The sequence below is a fragment of the Antechinus flavipes genome, chromosome 5, assembly GCF_016432865.1.
Source record: "Antechinus flavipes isolate AdamAnt ecotype Samford, QLD, Australia chromosome 5, AdamAnt_v2, whole genome shotgun sequence".
Classification (NCBI taxonomy): Eukaryota; Metazoa; Chordata; class Mammalia; order Dasyuromorphia; family Dasyuridae; genus Antechinus; species Antechinus flavipes.
The window spans coordinates 90,604,123-90,619,366 of record NC_067402.1 but is presented as its reverse complement, the minus strand read 5'-3'; the positions used below and the strand labels follow the sequence as shown (position 1 = coordinate 90,619,366).

At 43.9% G+C, this 15,244-nt stretch overlaps 1 protein-coding gene and 1 long non-coding RNA gene across 5 annotated transcripts in view; one reads left to right on the top strand and one right to left on the bottom strand.

The window, feature by feature from the left end:
• The window catches only part of AGAP3 (ArfGAP with GTPase domain, ankyrin repeat and PH domain 3), a 76,188-nt gene that overhangs the window by 15,517 nt on the left and 45,427 nt on the right, over positions 1-15,244 (top strand). The gene's annotated exons all lie outside the window — the stretch shown is intronic.
• On the bottom strand, positions 7,793-11,084 carry LOC127539037 (uncharacterized). Its single transcript, XR_007947811.1, has 2 exons — positions 9,056-11,084; positions 7,793-8,752 (listed from the first exon to the last, which is right to left on the bottom strand). It is a non-coding gene; the product is annotated as an uncharacterized LOC127539037 (long non-coding RNA).

Below are 15,244 nucleotides of genomic sequence, written 5' to 3'. Positions count from 1 at the left end.
CTTGATGACATCAAGGACGTCCACCCAGACATTTTCCAAGCTTTCTTGTGTATAATTTTCATCCATGCTTTAAAACATTTTTAACCAATACTTATTTTCTCTCCCTCCCACCTACTCTGCCCCCTGAAGAAAAAAACCAAAACCCATGTTACACATAAGCATAGTTTAGCAAAACAAATACCCACAATGGCCTTGTCCAAAAATGTGTATCTCATTCTGCATGTTTAGTCCATCTCTGTTAGGAAGTAAGAAACATTCTCCATGAAAGGTCATGTCTTTTTTAAGTCCCTCATAGGAGAGCCAGCCTGTGAACTGACTTTTTTTTTTCAGGATAGTTCCTTAGTTTTAATTTCTCCAACTCAATTCATAATTTCTCCTTTTCTATTCATACTTTTATTCAATAATTTTCTATATCAATTCACTCACATAAACCATCATTGGTAATACGGTATGACCCATTTAGAAAGACAGTGGTCTTTCTGTTTTTCTTTGACTAACTTGTCATTTTGATTCAACTAAAATCCTAGCATTTCATATTTTACCCACCATATAACATCATTATTAGAACATTGGTGTTGGAAACAGACTTTTGCAGCTTGGAGTATTTGGGGATCATTACAAGTGCTTCATAATCTCCTAAATACTATACATAGGTCAAACTCCTCCCAAACTTTGGCCCCTAGCTTGTTGACCCTCTGTGGGGGCTTCTCCAAAACATCCTTACCAATGGATCAGTTTGATGGCTACATATTCTATCCTGAGCACTAGTGAACTTTTCATCTTTGATTTTATCTGCATGAATGATTAAATGAATCCTTTTCATAGGGAGACCGACACAAGATGTGTTTTACATCCAGGATGGTTTTTCATTATTGGATCATGGCTTTTAAGCTCTCCATCTACTCCCACTGTTTCATTTTACAGATCCCAGCACAAGAGTGGAACTTTAATATATGTTTGGGAGGAGGAAAACCCTCCTAAAGCTGCATTTTATTCAGTGTAGTCAAAAACTTTTTTAAAAAATCAATAAATACAATCGAATCTTAGATTCTCTCTCCTTCTCAGTCAGTGGTTTGACCTAAAAGATGTAGTGTGCTGAAAATCCCTCTGTGAAAGCCTTCTTATTTCCTTCTTGTGTTTTCATCAAAGATATCCACTGTCCTTACTTTGACCATTCTCACAAAGACTTTATAAGAATTAGAAAATAGGAGTCTGGTAATTGTAGACCCCTATAGGAGATAGAAGGGACCTTCGAGGTCATCTAATGCAGGACTTGTAAATGCTTTTTGTGTCATAGACCCCTTTTTGGCAGTCTAGTATGGATCCTATGCCCAGGCTGGAAAAAAGTCCTCTGGACTTGGGGAATATAAAAACAACAAAAATAATGCTTTTTATTCTTAAAAATCACTGATTCTTTAAGAAAGGATCCAGTACAATTAACCAAGGACTTTTATAAATCCTCCAGTTATAAAATGCAGAGTTTAGTGTTTTTAAATTCTTGAATTTTGAATTTTTAAAACTTCATAATCGAAAGAAATGTTAAGTTTCAGTTAGAAGTTGGAGAAAATAAAGGTGAGCTTTTTTTTTCCCCTCCCCCATCTAAGTTCCTGGATCCCCTGACATCTGTTGTCTGTCTCTCTACCTATCATGGAATTTGAGTTAAGAATTATGCCCTCATTTTACAAATAAGGAAAGTAATACCCAAACAGATTCAGTGACATGGTGGTAAATGGAGTAGAGCCCTCAAGTCCCAAGAAGAGTAAGGATAGAGACCTATCTGTACAGGGATATTTATAGCAGTCTACTTTGTTGTGGCAAAGAAAATGGCTTCCATCCATTGTGGAATGGCCAAATAAAGTGTATAATATGTGTAATAAATAATAATTTTCCCTCACCTTAATGGGGTGAGGAATATGTGAGAAGTGAGCAGAATCAGGAGAATAATTTGCAGGGTGGTCCCAGTAATGTGAGGGGAAACAACTGTGAGAGATCTGCCAGGCCCATGATCCGCCTCTTGTCCAAGAGAGATCCATCCACCATTGACAGAGAAGCAAACTTGCCATTATTAGATCATGTTGTATCTTAGATTTAGCTCAAATCATACATATTTGTGAGTAAAGGAAGGCTCCTGCTTGGAGGAAGGAGCAGTGATGGACATGGGGGAAGAAGCATCAATAAAGTCAGCCTCATAATAGTCACCAGGCAGATAGGGCACTGATTCTGGAGTCAGGATGTTAGTACCCCTGACACTTTCTAGCTGTGGGACCCTGGACAAGTCATCTGTGCCCAACATTTGCCCCGCTGTAAAATGGGGCTAATAATAGTGCTTACCTCTCAGAGTGTTTTCAGAAGTTTAAATAACATAATAGCTGTAAAAACTGTCCTTAGCATTGTGTCTGGCGTAAGAGGTGCTACAATAATGCTTATTACCTTTTTCCTAGTAAGATTAGATTGTAAGCAACTTGAGCCCAGAAACTGTCTTTTTCCTCTTAGATGGCATGTAATCCAATATATGTTAAACATGATAAAAATATGTTATATCCAATGTACAATTATCATGCTGCACAAGAAAAATTGGATCAAACAGGGGAAAAAAATGGGAAGGAAATAATGTAAGCGAACAACAACAAAAAGAGTGAAAATGCCATGTTGTGAACTACACTCAGTCCCCACAGGCCTCTCTGGGTGCAGATGGCTCTCTTCATCACTGAACAATTGGAACTGGTTTGAATCACCTCATTGTTGAAGAGAGCCACGTCCATCAGAGAATTGATCATTGTATAATCTTGTTGTTGACATGTATAATGGTCTCCTGGTTCTGTTCATTTCACTCCAAATCAATTCATGTAAGTCTCTCCAGGCCTTTCTGAAATCATCCTGCTGGTCATTTCTTACAGAACAATAATATTCCATAACATTCATATACCACAATTTACCCAATCATTCTCCAATTGATGGGCATCCATTCAGTTTCCAGTTTCTGGCCATTGCAAAAAGGGCCGCCACAAACATTTCTGCACATGTGGGTCCTTTTCTTTCTTTATGTTCTCTTTGGGATATAAGCCCAGTAGTAACACTGCTGGGTCAAAGGGTATTGTGCTAAGCCTTTTGCAGATAGGATCAGTAAGTCTAGAACCACCCTTCTTGCTCCAGGACAGGCTAAGGTACTGGCCCAAAGGCACACAACTACTTAGTGTTACTAGATTAGATTAGAACTCAGATCTTCCAGGATTCAGGCCTGGATTGCTTACAAAGGCTGAAGAAGTTTGATTACACTAAGTCTTGCCCAGGCCAAAGGAGGAAGGTGTTTGGAGGAGGAGGAGAGAGCCCTAGCATAGTGGGGCTGCTGCTGGTTCCCAGACTTCAGGGGAAGGAAGCTGTTACAATGAGCTCCCTCCTCTCCTTCCGTGAGACCGAAGAGGGACGTGGAGGTGGTTTGTTCTGCCGACCAGATGTCCCCTTTTAAAGGCTATTCTGAGGCTTCCTTTGATCTGACCAGAGTGGAGGATTGTAGGATGTAGAGCTGGAAAGGATTTTTGGCCCATACCTAGGATGGGAAGGAGGTACCCTTCAAAATGAGAAACTTCTTGTTTCCTTTTTTTTTTTTTTTTTAAAAGCACTTTATTCAATTTGGAGCCCAGTCTACAAATGTTTAAGTCCCTATTAAATGCCCATTGTGGGGGTGGAAGGAGTAGAGAATATATTTACTCTTTACCCTCTTGGACTTGATTATACCCTTAGAGAATCAAGACTGCCTCCTCCCCCAACAGCAAGAAATTACCATGATGGGTTTTCAGGCTTGGGGATTTGGATTTCTTTTTTTGTCCATAGTTTTAATAAATTGTGCCCCTCTTGTATTTTTCCCTGAGGAAGGGCAGGAAAGAGCCATCGTGTGTGTGTGTGTGTGTGTGTGTGTGTGTGTGTGTGTGTGTGTGTGTGTGTATGTGTGTGTGAGAGAAAATTAGGTGAAAATCCACTTGCTAAATGTTGGAGGAGAGGAGAAAGAAATTCAGTTCTTTTGAAGAACAAAGACTGTGCCGCCATGATGTGACCCTCCTTGTTGTCTTGGAAATTCTCAGGAAGGAGCTTTGTAATGTTGAGAAGAGGGCAACAGCTGAAGTAAGGACCTTGAGGAGCAAAGAGCTTATGGGAAAGAAAAGCAGGAAGAGATAAGATTATTGTGGATTCCTCCGGGATTTATGTGTGTGTAGTTTATTTTGTCAAATATTTCTCAATTACACGTAAAAAATTTGTAACACTAATTTTTGGAGACTTCTTAATTTTTTTGCTGAGGCAATAGGGGTTAAGTTACTTGCCCAAGGTCATACAACTTTGATTCTCAAAGTGTGATCTAGAGATTCCTGGAGATCTCTGAAACTTTCAGAGAGTCTGCAAATTTAAAGTTAGTTTTTATTTCTAACATGGTAAATATCTATTAAAAAACTCTCTGAACAGACCCTCAATAATTTTTAATAGTATAAAGATTATGAGAACAAAAGTTTGAGAACCATTGTACTAGGTGGAATTGAGGAGACAGTGGTTAAATCTAGTTTAGCATTGATTTGATCCTCCAACAAATAATGGTTTCCTAGTGATATAATGATTGGTTTGTACTCAGCGTGGAGTTTATAAGCTAGGAGCCTCAGCCAGAGAGATTCTGAGATTCCGAGACACAAGTGGGTTGGAGGCCGAAGCACAAGTCCTTGGACTCAAATTCATCCTATCTCACACCATCTTGGTGGCAGGCTCTCCTTCGCTTCTCCACTGAAACCAAGACTCCAGAAGGCCCCCAGAAAACTAGCCAAGCTCCAAGTGAAGGAGACAATACAGGATTTGGACTTTAGTCCCTGGCTGGCTACTTGTGTGATGATTACTGAACTGAAACAAAGGCTGCCTCCAGAGACCCCAAGAAAACCCCAACAGAGAACATTACGTTCTAGAGAGAACACTATATAATGTTGTTTTTTAAAATTCATAATAAAACAGCATGTAATTTTGTTTTCTCCATCAAAATTCAAGGGCTCCCTAAAATATGGGTGTGTGTAAATACACATGCATATGATGGGAGGGTGTAAATGTATGTATGTATAGACTCCAGGTTATACCACTCTGTACCCCTGGAGTTTGGGCTGATGGGCAGAGAAAAGAGAATTGGCCCTGTCAAAGGTATCTAAAGAAATCACAATGTTTTTGTTTGTTTTTCCTTCCTGGAGAAAATAAAGGAAAAGCTGAAAGGTGGTCTTCTTCCTGTGGGGCCTTGTCTGCCTCCTCCTTACTGACCTGGCTGGGAGGAAGAAGTCAGCCCAGGGGAGGGCTGGTGGATGGTTCTGAGCCTGGGGAAGGGGAGCAGTGTGGGGGTGCTGCTATGGAGGTAGAGGTGGCTCCCAAGAGAGCTTTCCAGCCCTTCCTCAGCCTGGCTGCATTTCTCCATGAAGTCACCAGTGGGCTGAGCTGGGGCCCGGGAAAGCCTGGGCTCCCTGTTCCCACTGTTTCCAGATCCTCCTTATCTTATCTCTCTTTTCTCCACCTGTCAGTCCACTTCCCCTAAGTCATTCCAGCAGTTCTGGAAATGATACCTAATGCCCACGGCATGACTTGTGATTGTGGAAGGGCTAGGCTATCAGTGTGATGGAATTATAGGGGCTGTAGGGCAATAATATCATACAGTAAAAGGAGAATATAAAGAAATAAAACTGATCAAAAGCATTTATTCAGCAATTAAGGCATAACGAGGAGAAGGAACTTCATTACTTATATTAACTAGGGGTGAGGACCTGACCTTTGATCTCATTGATACACCGGGAGCTTCCTCTCCCCACCCCCACCTCCCCAGTATAAATCATTTAGGCAGTTTGAGGTCTTAGGGAGTTGCCTGGAAAGCTGAGAAATTAAGGGACTGTTTTCAGTTTCACATAGTGCATGTCAGAGGCAGGATTTGAATTTTGGGTTTCTTCATTCAGTTATTTTTTAAATCGAAAAGTTTGTTATGAATGTGAGCCTGACCACACTTCTCAGTGTTTGTTTGTGACAAAAGAAAATTTGATGTGTATAGAGGGAAAATAAACTTGCAGGGGACTTAGTCAAATTGTTATATATTTATTTATATTATCTATAAATGCAACACTTATACTTCACATAAAGTATAGCATTTTAAAAATATATACATATAAGTAGTTGTGACATGGTTTTGTTTGGTCTGTGTTTCTCTATGTTTATATTTATTGGAATTATAGGATTTTGCCCTTTCTTTTATAAAGGAATTGATGTCCAAGTGAGCTGGACCAGTTTCCTTAAGATCACCCAGGTAGTTAAAGGGAGAACCAGGATTGGAGTCTTGGATTCCCCACCTCCCTGGTCCCAGGCAGCTGTATTATTTTTGAGCCTGATCAGAACAGCCAGGTTTTGAAAGAGCGAAGAAAGCCCATCTTCTGCATGGAAAATCGTTAGCCTCTTGTGCCCAGGACTTGACACTCACCTAACACTCTTTCCTTTCCATCCCTTCCCCTATCCTTTCCCTTGCTCACTGCTATATTTGAGGCAGCTGAGGTAGAGTTCAAATGCAGCCTCAGATACTTCTAGCTGTGTGTTCCCTTACTTTTGATTACCTCCATTTCTTGAGCTGTGAAGTGGATGTGATAATAATGCCTTTTGTGAAGCTCAGATGAGATAATATTTGTAAAAGAGCTTAGCCAGCCCATAGTTGGTACTCTATAAGTGCTTACTCTCAATTATGTCCATGGCACTATATTTGGAGCTGGTAGTGGTGGGAAGAGAAAGGAGCAGTAGTAAAAGAGAGTCCCTGTACTCCAGGAGTTTTATTGGAAGCAAAGGCCTTATGCTACTTATAAAATATTTAAATAGTAAGAGAAAGATCTTAATAGCTCACAAGCTATGTATGTGAGTGGTAAGGGAATTAAGATACAGGCTAGCTGCTTGTGAGCTGGTATGGTCAGGAAGTGCTTCCTGGAAGAGATAGATACTTATACTAAGCCTCTAAGGATGAATAAAATTTGGATGAAAGGAGGAGGAATGGAGAAGGAACATAAATAAGATCTGGGAATAGAACAAGGGCTGGAAAGGAAAGGAAGGTCAAATTGAGTGAAATAGAGGGTTTACTTTAAGTATGATAGAATATGTTAATAAATTATTCACTTTGTGTATGTGGAGAGGTTTACCAGTATTACCAAATCTGGACTTGACAAAAGTTCTGCGTGTGTATTACAACTCTGCCATTTACTTATTTTGTGTCTCTTGTTAGGCTCTGAAGCCTAATTTCTTCATCTGGAAAATAGGGTTAATAATAATTATGTGGACTCGGGGTTTGTGAGGAAAGTGTTTTGTAAGTTGTAAAGCATTAGAAAGGATATCCCAAGAGCTTTCTTAGCACTCTGATAACTTTAAAGTGTACTAAAACTTTTGGAACACCGCATATAAAAGTGAGTCTTACCATCCAGGAGACTTACATTGTGGTTTTGTGGTGTGTCTGCTTTTGGTATGTTCAGTCATTCCTATGAAACCATAACTAGTTATGCCTTTTATAAATTATAAATAAATATAAAAATGATAAATTTTATTATTGAATAGATATGGCCTTTGGGCAATCATCTGATTTGTTGTTTGTTAAATAGCTTTGTGTTTTATTTTTATTTTGGAGGCAATCAGTATTAAGTAACCTGCCCAGGGTTGCAAAGCTAGCTAGTGTCTGAGGCTGGATTTGAACTCAGGCTCTATACACTGCCCCATCTGGCTGCCCCGTTCAGTTGCCTTGTGAAATTTCACACATTAGATAGCATTGGCACTGGAAGCCACTTTAGGCATCTTTTATTAATAGCATAGGAATTGTGGTACAGTGGAGAATTTTGGATGTGGAGTGAGAGGGCCTAACTCTGCTTTCCTCAGTTTCTTCATCTGTCAAACGAGGAGATTGGACTTAATGGTCTGGAGTCCTGCTCTGCATCGGTGCTCCTACATCACATAATAAGAATACTTTTTGATATCTTATTTTTTGCATCACCCTCATTTCGGAACATATGCCTCCTCACCCTATTCAAGAGGCCCACCCTTAGAGCAAAGACTGAATCAGAAAGAGGTGGGGGAGGGAACAGCTAAGCCAAGCCAGCCCTTGTTATCAACCATATCTGACAGTACTTAGAATCCAGATGGAGCCAAGCTTGGCTGTCAGTCTTAGTCAGGGAAGAATGTATCAACTTAGCATTTTCAGGTATACAAAATGATTTCCTCACAACAGTCCTCTGTGGAAAAGTAGGATTATCCCCATTCTATAGATATGGCAACTGAGGCTCTGGAAGTTGAAATGACTTGACCAGGATGCAACCCCAAATCTCCTGACTCCAAATCCAATGCCATTCTTAGTACATGTCTCCCCATTTAAAAAAATGTTTAATTAATTTTTTTTATTTTCAATATATGTGCATGGATAATTTTCAACATTCACCCTTGCAAAACCTTGTGTTACAAATTTTTTTCTTTCCTTCCCCCCACCCCCTCCCCTAGGCAGCAAGTAATCCAATATGTTAAACATGTGCAGTTCTTGTACACATATTTCCACAATTATCTTGCTGCACGAGAAAAATCAGATCAAAGAGGGAAAAAATGAGAGAAAACAAGATGCAAGAAAACAACAGCAGAAAGAGTGAGAATGTTACGTCGTGGCCCCCACTCAGTCCCCACAGCCTCTCTCCGGGTGCAGATGGCTCTCCATTACAAGACCAATGGAGCTGGTCTGAATCACCTGTTAAAGAGAGAATTAATCTTATTTCCAGGTACAATCCCCTGGTTCTGCTCACTTCACTTAGCGGCAGTTCCCATAAGTCCCTCCAGGCCTCTCTGAATCATCCCTCCCCCCACTTTTGATAAACGAAAGAATCCAGGCCCAGATAAATTCTAGGCCAAGTAGAGGAATGGAGTGATTGATGACAGTAAGAGCCAGCACTTGGATGGGCCAGGCAGTGTGCATCTTACAAATGCTCACCACAGCCCTGACGGTAAGAACTATTATTACCCCCATTTTACAGATGAGGGAACTGAGGCAGACCCTTGCTGGAGTGATGAGGCCGAATCCCAATGCAGGTCTCCCTGGCTGCAGGCCCAGCGCGCGCTCCCCCGCGCCACATTGTTGTTGATGCTGGGGTCGCTTTCACCCTCGGACCCCAGTCTGCCGCTTCTGCCACCAGACTGCAGTACCTCGCGGGCAGGGAAGGCTGGGGGCGCAATAAACGTACTGTGGGGGTGGTTCATCCTGCCGAGGCCCGAGAGAAATTGGGTTAAGGCTAAAAAAAGTCAGACTCTAGGCAGGGAAGAGCTCGAATGAAAACTTGTCCCGCGCCGAGCGGACTTCCCAGCCCGGCGCTAATCAACGGGGCTAGGACAGTGAGGGGGCGGGGCTGAGGGGGCGGGGCTGAGGCGTCTCCCCCGGGTCACTGCGCGGGCGCTTCGGCCTTCCTGGGGGCTGCGGGAGCCCGGGGACTGAGGGGCGGCCCGGGTCCGGGGAGCTTCCCTCCGCGGCCAGGCCCCCGAACCGGCCCCATTCTCTTGTTGCGGTCCCGGTTCTTTGGTAGCTGGGTTTGTAGCTTCTGGCGCAGGTGTGTGTTGGCTCGTGCGCCCGTGGTGTCGCTTACCAGGGGTGGGGCGGACTGAGCGCCGATGCCGCGCGTGAGGGGGAGGAGGAACGGCGGGACTGAAAGCGCGCTGCCCCGGGGGGGGGGGGGGGGGCCGCCGCGGCCGCGCTGCCCCGGCCCTGCTTCCCGGGTCACGTCTCACCTGGGCAGGGCGCCGCCAGCTGCTGCGGAAACTCCCGGTTCCTCCAGAAATCCTCCCCCGTCCTCCTTCCGTTAGAGGCGCCTTTCTTCAGGTTACCGCGTTGTTCTCCCTATTAAATGACAACTCCCCTTAGGAGGGGGAACACTTTCAGCCGTTATTAATGATTCATGCCGATGCCTGACTGCGAGTTGGAAGGCTGGGGAGCGTGGAGAAAACACCCACCCAAGGGCGGTTTGCTGGGACGTGGCTTTGCCTGGAGAGGGGAAAGTACTGGGGCATGGAAGGGGGCGCCCAGCGGAGGGAGCGCCCAGCGGAGAGGGCGCCGGGAAAGGGGAGAGAACGGCGCTGGGGCATTTTGCGCTCCCTTCTCTCCTCCTGGACAGCCCAGACTTCACAGGGCCAAATAAAGCCTCCGACTAGAACTCACTCCCCACCCACTGTGCTTGCGTATAATGGAGACTGCGCTGCTGGAGGCCCAGAGAGGTACCTCCGAGGCTGACCAGGAAGTAGCGGGTGGGCCAAAGCCTGGAGTGGCGCGAATGGAAAGGGGAGCAGACCCAGGTTAGTGGCAGCCCGGCCCAGACGGTGGTGTTTTCTCATTTGGAAGTTGGGGGCCTTAGGTTCTAGGTGGAGAACACAGGTCGCATCTCAATGTGACAGAGGCACTCAGACCTTTGGGACCCCTGTGTGATCCGGAAAGAAAAAAGAGGGCCCGGACAACAGGGAAGGCTTCCCAGGAGGGGCGGACCAGAAGAGAGCTCTGAGCCAACCCAAAATATGGACCTGAGGGGTTCCAGGCACAGGAGACTGGGATGCTAGAGATGGAATATGAGTTGGCAGAAATAGTAAAGGGAGGTTAGTAGAAAGGGAAGCAGGAGGGTTAGGGTCTTCAGTGCCAAAGTAAGGGGGGCATTTCTATCCTTCAGGCACTAGGGAATCCTGATGGGTTTTTGTTTGTGCTTGCTGAGCCAGTTGGGGTTAAGTGGCTTGCTGGGGGTCACACAGCTAGGAAGGGTTAAGTGTCTGAGGTCAGATTTGAACTCGGGTCCTCCTGACTTCAGGGCTGGGGCTCTGCCCCACCCTAATGGTTTTTTTAGGGAGGCAGTGACGTCAGATCTGAAAGGTCATGGTGACAACTAGATGGAGGAGGGAGAACCCAGTAGAGAAGGGACCAAATGATAGGACATTGGTCCCAGCAGGTGGTAAGAGCCGGAGCTGGGGCCTGGATTAGAGGCCTTACAGGGATGGAGGTCAGAGACATCGGAAAATTGACAAAACTTGGCAACCAATGGAAGAGGGTTGCTTAAGGAAGAAGGAAGTCTAGTTATGGCTGGGAGGATAGCAGTCCTCTCCCAGAAATAGGAGAGGAAAGAGAATAAGCACTTATATAGCACCTATTGTGTGCAGTCCTGCCCAGAGAGGTGGGTCCCCATTTTAAAATTGAGGAAACTGAGAGAGGTAAAGTGCCCAGCTAGCTCAAAGTTAGCCCAAAGTTCTGTCTGTCACATCATCTGCTTGGCTCTAGTGAAGCCCATCTGAAGGCAAGATGATAAGGGTTCCATTCTGGAACTGTTGAGTAGGAAATACATATAGGACACATGGGTGGAGAGTCTAAGAGGCAGCTAAGAGTGCATGACTAAAGTGGAGAGGGGTGGATTTGGAAGTCATCTGCATAAAAGTGAGAATTGAGGGTGCTAATGAGATTCTCCAAAGAGCCAGTTTATGTAGAGAAAGGAGGTCCTGGGACAAAGCCCTGGGAACTGCTGTAGTTAAAAGGTAAGTGGTGGAGGATGATCTTGGACAATTGGAAGAACCCAAAACTTGTGCCCTGCTGTTTTGTAATTTTACATATATATGTACATATACATGTGTGAAGAAATTATAATGAAACTCCAAGTTTATTGGAGTTACTAGCTCTAAGAGTTATGTCCTGGATGCTTGTTAGAGCTGAACACGATTTCAGACAGAGAATAGTACCCATTATTCTGTCCCATTTAAGATTGTGAGTTATAGAAGGATGGAGGGGTATATGATGATGAGGCCTGAGGTCATTCCATTTATTATAACAATATTGAGAATAGAGGGAGCTATCTTTACATTGTAAGCTTTTTGAAGGCAGAGGTTATCTTTTGCCTCTTTTTAATACTTATGTAGTAGGTGCTCAATAAATGTTTATTGGTTAATCTAAAGATTAATAATAATAGCTAATGTTTATATGGCACCTACAAAGTAGGCTCTATGCTAAAATGTTGATCCTCACAACAACCTGGTGAGATAGGTATTGTCATTGAACATATATGATTGTGTCCAAGTCTTACAACAACTCTCTAAGATAGGTACTATTGTTATTCTTCGCATTTTACAAATGTGGAAATTGAGGCTGAGGGACTTGTCCAGCCGCTCTGTGCACTTTATCATCCATGCATCTAATGTCAGTCTCAGAAGGGAAAACTGTCATTCAGCACCTCATTTTGGACTAAGCCAGTTTTCATTAATGAGTATGATTGGTTTGGGATAGCTAGGTAGAGTGCTAAACTAGAGTTGGGAAGAAGATCTGAGTTCAAATCCAGCCACAGATAACTTCCTAGCTGTGGGACCCAGGGCAAGTGACTTAACTGTTTGCCTCAGTTTCCTCATCAGTAAAATGAGCTGGAGAAAGAAATGGCAGACCACTCCAGCATCTTTGCCAAGGAACGCCCAAAAGGGTCAGATATGAGCTCAACAAAGGATTGGTTTTTAACACTTACTTCCCCAAGCCCCATAAAGGGTCACTGTACTTTCCCTACTTTTCTTCCTCTTTTTGATTTGTTTTGGGACTGTTGGAACTCACTGAGCGCCAGCAGCAAGATTAGTTGGGAGAGGAAGATAGCACAGCCCTGATTCTCTGAGCCCAGTGGGGCCTCAGAATTGTATTAGAAGTCCCCAGTGATTTGTCTGGCAGTGTTCCTGTGTTATTTCAGGGTCTGCAGAAAGCCTTGAGAATTAATAGGATTATAGGGCTACTGCTGGAAGGGAACAGCCCTTATTCACAAAAGAGGAAACTATCTTTTTGGGGTCAAATCCAGGTAGGTGGAAACCCTCCTGGGAGCTCTTCTTGAAATCCACACAAGTGGTAAGGGCCATAGATGGATGAGTGAACTAGAGTTAGTCAGAAAGGGAAGAAGCGTCAAGGACTTCCCCCTGAGAGTCCTGGTCATCCGTGCTACACAAAAGTGGAATATTTACATTTCCATCCTTAAGAAACTTAGAATCTTTTAGAGAGATTGGGCTGATGTACATGAAACAATAAAACAAGGTCCTGGTAGTGCAGCAGATAGGCCCTTGGGGCTAGGGTCAGGAGGACCACAAATACTTACAAGCTATATGACTCTGGACAAGTCTCTAAACTTGTCTGTCTCAATTTTCTCAACTGTGAAATAATAATACCAATGATCACATGAGGTAATAGTTGTAAAGCCCCTAGCACAGTGATTGGCACATAGATGGTGCTTAATAAATGCTTATTCCATTCCATGATATAAGATAATGTGAAGTCCGAGTTAGCTCCCTGTTGACCTCAGGATCAGCCAGAGTCAGGATAAGCAAAAGTCTTTGGTCTTTAGGGGAAGAAGTGAAGGGGATTGCTCATGCTCTCCACCAATAGACCTCCCTTCTCCTTGTCCACCGACAAAGTGACTCTGGCTTTTCTTACTCCACCCCCTAATCCCTCTTACAATTATCTGTTATACACTGAAAGAGAAGGGCTATTTTTCCAAGCATATGCTAATAGAGTTATTGTCCAATAGGTAATTAGCCTTAAGTGCTTGGTTGTCTGATTCCAGTGCACCTATTCAGAGTTTCAGCCCTTTACAAGATAACATTGAAGTTGTCAAGTCAGGTCTGTGTAATGGGAAAGAATACTGGGGTTAAAGTTCTAGATTCTGGTCCACTTCTGCCAGTTGAGCTATGTGACCTCCTTTCAGCTTGTTCTCTCATCTGAAAAACGAGCGACTGGACTCAATGGTCTCTAAGGGGTCCTGGTTCTTTGCTCTTCTAATGTTCCAGGATTCCATCCTAAATACAGCAGTCTCAGGAGGGGATGAGATCTAAGATAACACAGTCCCACTGCGCGTTTAAGAAATCAGCAAATGGGTCGTGGTACTTAGTATACAGAGAAAAAGAGTTTAATCAGATGGAGACCCAATTCTTAAGGAGTTCACACCAGGAACCCAGCCATAGATAAGTTCCCTGAGATGGCGGTAAAAGTGACATCTTTTTTGGGGGGAGGGGAAGCCCCTCAGGAGCATAATAGATAGGTCACAACCTTGTCCCATAAATCTATCTATAAAGTGTATATAAGCCACTGACTTTTGGAATTTAGAGATCGTCTGGTCCAACCCCCTCAGTTTTACAGATAAGGCCCAAGGAAGGGATTAGGACTTGATGGAGACCCTAGAGCTGGTTCGTGGCAGAGTGAAAACTGGTGCGAGGGCCTTTACAAATATTACCTCGTCTGATCATTGGTACTGAGAAAATTGAGGCAGACAAGTTAAGAGACTTGTCCAGAGTCACACAGTTTGTAAGTATTTGAGGTCCTCCTGACCTTAGCCCCAAGGGCCTATCTGCTGCACCATCAGGAGCCTTGTTTTATCGTTTCATGTACATCAGCCTGATCTCTAAAAGATTCTAAGTTTCTTTCTTTCTTTCTTCTTCTTCCTCCTCTTCCTCTTCCTCCTCATCATCTTCCTCTTCCTCTTCCTCCTCATTCCTCCTCCTCCTCCTGCCAGATTTGAACTCAGCTCTTCCTGACTTCAGGACTGGTGTCTATCCATAGATTGTAAGTGTCTTAAGGATAGACACTTTTGTGTAGCCCCAGGCATAGGGCTGTTTGGGACTGATGCTGATGTTAAGAAAGAGCAAAGACTGGGCGACCAAGGCCTTATCTGGCTAAGAACCATGGGTTGTAGATTTAGACCCAGAAATCGAGACCCAGTGAGATTAAGTGCCGTATTTATCATGTAGATGATTGTCGAACAAGTCTGAATCTGGACAGCGGGCTTTGACTCCAGATTCTCCAGACTGATCGACTGGGGTCCAGGACACAGGAAAGGGGAAGGAGCCCTGGACCAGATGGTCTTCAACTTGTTAGAGAGGCCTCCAACGCTTCACTCTGTTTTTTCATGTTTTAGAGGGAAGAGAGCTCTTTGATATATTCTCAGATATTTCCAAAACAACTGGTAGTAAACAAGCATTTAAAAGTGTGTGTGGTGTGTGTGTATGTGTGTGTGTGTGGGGGGATCCTGAGTGTGTATGTGTGTCTGCATCCCCCAGAGCCAGAAGTCCAGCTATCCCTTGCCCACAGACATAGTTTCCTTTTTGGCTCTCTGGTCAAACGGGAGCCTGCTTTCCGGGGTGAATGGGGCTGTCCCAGCACCTCCCTGGCTTTCCCCCCAGGATTGGCCTAGGGCCCTGTATCAGGCCTTGT